Source organism: Panicum virgatum, chromosome 2K, assembly GCF_016808335.1.
Source record: "Panicum virgatum strain AP13 chromosome 2K, P.virgatum_v5, whole genome shotgun sequence".
NCBI lineage: Eukaryota > Viridiplantae > Streptophyta > Magnoliopsida > Poales > Poaceae > Panicum > Panicum virgatum.
Genome location: NC_053137.1, coordinates 6,291,534 through 6,295,984, shown reverse-complemented (window position 1 = coordinate 6,295,984; position 4,451 = coordinate 6,291,534). Strand labels below are relative to the sequence as shown.

The window sequence follows — 4,451 nt, the reverse complement described above, 5'->3', positions numbered from 1 at the left end:
TTGAAGGCTCTTTACGACGTCCAGGTTCGTTGAACCTGAGGCACATTAACTGCCGCTCATTAAAGCCATTCATGACGTCCATGTTCGTTGAACCTGAGGCATATCGTGCCTATATAAACCAGCACCCTCTCCTCTCATCCTCACTCATCTCAAGCACTCATCCAGGTACTCCTCTTCAGGAGATCTCTCCCTTCTCCCTCAGCTGCTTTCTGCCTTCCCCACCGCTAGCACTGCGCGCACAGGTCTAGCGAGAGCAGGGCCTCCGGAACCTCTGCTCGCTGAAGGTCCTGCACGGGACGCGGGCAATTAGTTTTTTGGGAAGCGTCTTGACGCGACTGCTCGCTCCCTGAACGACTCCTTCGTCTACTTCCCGGCGTAACCGCTCGTGCGAACGACTACTTCGACTACTTCCCGGCGTAACCGTTCGTGGGACTGCACTGCGAACATCTTCCTGCATCGACATAGTTCGGCTACTTCGAGCAAGACCAGTCGAATAGCATGTCTATTCCAGCTGGTAACGGCGCAACCGGTGCCTCCGGCACTGGTCCCGTCTTGGGGTACTTACTAAACCTACTCTGGTTTAATTCTTTGTTCATACTTATTAGTGAGAATAACATGAACACATGCACATATCTTGTACACACATTATCACTCATCTACATCATGAAATTGATATTAATATTTGGAATTAAAATATACCGAAAATTGACTAGATATCTAACACATGTGTTAAGGACAACAACCGCATTCTTTTTAGCTTAACCAACTGTACCAAGTTTCTAAAATGATGGCTTTATACTTTGAAAAACAGGTAGAGATTCTCGCAAAAAAAAAGAAAAACAGGTAGAGATGCCGTGGGTAGGTATCCCTTATGGCCATTAATTTTGCTTGTCTAATCCTCCTTTGTGTTGCCTTCGAGTCAAACCAGATCAACCAGATCTAATGCATACCGAAATCCTCTTTCCGAATAATCGTAAGTTCGTAACACTCACGCTCCCTACCCTAACCATACTCTAAATTTCAATTTGTTCCTTAGTCTTAATAAACAAATTTCAATTTGTGCAATGGCAGTGTCGACCTCACAGTACCGCCAGCGGCTGAAGGTGGGTACATGAGGCCAGTCGCAATGCAGACTCCACTCATAGAGTCTTAAACCTCAAAGACTCCATCAAAAAAATTATACTTCCCAATGCAGAGTGTGTAATAGTAATTTCTATACATAAAATCATTTATTGTTTTTCTTCCATCACAAAATTCATGGACTCCGGGGTGTTTGGATGGAGCCCGGCAGGCAGCTTGCCGCCCAGGCAACGATCTTGGCCCAAGCGACCGAAATCGGACGCCTAGGCTTGCTGCCTGCGCCAGGCAACTTTGCCAGGTCTCCAAGCAAACAAGCCGTTCACGTCCCCTCCATAACGCAAGTCTTCCTGATTTCTTGGGCATTGAAGGGTGCGTAGACTTGAAGTCTTATCTAGAAACTAAGTCTTATTTTCCCCCTTCTCTCTTCAATAATTAAAGTGCCACAAAAAAACTATAAATAGAGGACTATAAATATATTTAGACTCCATGGTAGAATCTGGGTTAGGACTGCCCTCATTGAGGCTGCACCAGCCACCAGGTGACATGGATCAACGGCCCCTTGTATTATGCCCCCCTCATCATCAGTCCACATGAGATTTGGCAGGCGAGCAAGCCATTAGTATCTGTTAGAAATCAGAAGATTAGAGATAATCTCATCCATAGATTAGGGCTAATCCTAGCCATTAGATTAGACTAATAACTGATTAGCAGTTAACCTTGTAAACCCAACGGTGTGTCCGTTGGTGTACGGACGCGTCCTCCCAATTCTCCCTGTACATATATATTCAGAGATCAATGAAATGATTCAACAGTTATTCCCAAATCTCTGTTCATTTACATTTCATTCACTTTTACTCTTTACACGTTATCAGCATTGTCTCTATCGAGCGAGACAGAGAGAAGGAGAACGACGAGAGAAAGAGAACGCACTCTGGAAATCCATCGGTAAGTCATGGCACCAGTAAACTTGAACTTACCGTCACATGTCGCCAGAGGATTGTTCTTCGCCCTTTGTCGCAACAATGGTGTTCGCCGTGGCCCGTTCCACAACTATGGCCGCCGTGGCCAGCGGCGCAGCGTTTTCGAGTGCCTTGGGCCTCGTATCCGCCGCAACGCTGGCAATGGAGGTCGTCGCTTTGGCCGTTTCTTTGACTCTGCTGTTAGCGGCGTCCGCCGGCAATGGAGTCCGATCCGTAGTGGCGGCCATGCTTCTCCACGGATTGTTCGTCTGCAGAGCCAGCCTCCGTCCCCTCGCCTAGGCAAGGACGGCGCTGGTCCAAGCAATGTTGCGCCAGCAGTGGTTGAAGCCCCGGCACCACCAGTCGTTGAAGCCCCGGCGCCGCCCGTTGACGAAGTGGTGGCAGAGACTGTCGCTGTGCCCGCCTACGCTCCCATGGAGGAACCGATGTCTCCGACACCAGCACCGCCACGCTACTGGTGTGATTTCTGCAAGGAATTCACGCTGATGCCGCACCGTCGCCCACACCAGCCTCTCCGACTCCAGTGGCGGCAAGGACGGGCGTTCCCCCGCTCGATCCATGGTTCCTGAACACTCAGGTTGCACCCGCGCTCGACGCTGTGTAGATTGAAGAAGAGGATGCAGTCGTGTCCGGCCCTGGAATCAGCATACTTATCAACCCTGGTGGCACGCGAGCGGCAAGGACCGGCGTACCACCGTACTACATCGCCGGCTCCTCGGTTCCTCCGGCGGCAGAGGCACCGGCTTCTCCGCCCAAGACACGCGCCGAGGCTGCAGCGCGCATGAAGGCTCAAGCCCTCCCGAGTCCTCCGGCCGAAGCCCTGCCAACCTCGATGCTCCGGCGCCTCCTCGGTCGCAAGACGGCGGCAGTGGACCGGCGCCCCGGACTCCGCCGCACCGGTGCCTGGAACCCGACGGATCTTGGCCTCCCGAGCGCGGAAGTTCTCAACATGGCCGTCGGCGGCAGCGGCTTCTACTCTCCCGATGAGGGGGAGTCCTCCTCCAACTGAATCAGGCGAGCAGCGGCTGCACAGTGGTGAACGGCGGCGGGGTGGTCAAGTGGCGGCGGCGGTTTCCTGGTATGCAGCGGCGTGGAGTAGCGTTGCTGTCCGTACTGGTTGCTGATGCCTCTGTAGGCCGTGAATATGGCCCAAAATACCTGCGCCTTGATCTCCCTTCCTGCTGTTCGTCCTGTGCACGCCTGATGGACCAAACAAATGAACGTGGATTCATTTCCAATTCCCATGGCTGGCTGGCCTATTATCTTTATTATTTAGTTGATTTAATTTCAGCATTAATTCGCATAAGACTCTGTTAGTCTCCAGTAATTATGTGCTGTAAAATATTACTGATTATGCTTAGTCGTTGACTTGAGCAATTTATTGTACTTGTGATATTTTATCATTGTAAATATCCATTTGTGGTATTGTTCATAGTATTTGTCCTGGTATGAATGGCAAATCCAATAAATAATACCCCTCATATTACAACTACGATCTTGCAATTTATTTATTATTAATTTATATATTTATTGTCAATTGATCGATTTATTTAAGCCCATTTTACGCTTTAATTGTTCAAAGCTCTAAGTGCTTAAATAATGGATGCAACAATTTATACGTAATTTTCTCATTAAACAATTGTATAACACGCATGTTCGATAGTCGTTTTGTTGGCCACTCCACAAGGTAGCAGCACAATTGCTACTGCGGGATCTACACTAAGTAAATACTTAGTGATTATTCTCAACATGGGTACCCAACATTATCACTTAGAACATTTAGTCTACATTTTTATCTCAAAGATGACTACCAATAATTCGCATTCCTATTGGCCATACACAAGGTAGCACTCTAGTTGCTACTGTAGGATCTACACTAAGTCCACAACTTAGTGACTATCCTCAACGTGCGTACCCAATTCGTTTGCTAATTAGCTAAGGTCTACATCAAATTATTGATGACTACCTTAAGACGTGTTTATACAACTTGCATAATTATTTGGCATCTACTGTGTTAAGCTTATGCCCATTTTGAGGTCTACGCCTTTATGGTGACTACCTCCATTCTCTTATTATGCACATGAGTTTTTTTTTTACACCACTAATAATACAAGATTTATCTTGTTTTTATTTTGCATCCCATAATTACAACACACCACAACATTTTAATAACTTAAAATGTTTCGATGGTTTACCATGTGTAGGATTAATGGCTGCCAAAGAGTTCGAACAATTAGCTCTTGATGGCCACAACTATTCAACATGGGCTGTTTACGTAAAAGTTAGTCTTTCGTCACGTGGACTTTATCGAGCAATTGCACCACCCCAAGAGGGTGTTTCACCACTTGATGATCAATATGTATTCTCGGCTCTATACATTATTTGGAATCA

At 47.4% G+C, this 4,451-nt stretch overlaps 1 long non-coding RNA gene across 1 annotated transcript; it reads left to right on the top strand.

Moving 5' to 3' along the window:
• Positions 1-497: 497 nt before the first annotated feature.
• On the top strand, positions 498-3,582 carry LOC120663734. Its single transcript, XR_005670607.1, has 2 exons — positions 498-557; positions 1,953-3,582. It is a non-coding gene; the product is annotated as an uncharacterized LOC120663734 (long non-coding RNA).
• The last annotated feature ends 869 nt before the right edge of the window (positions 3,583-4,451 follow it).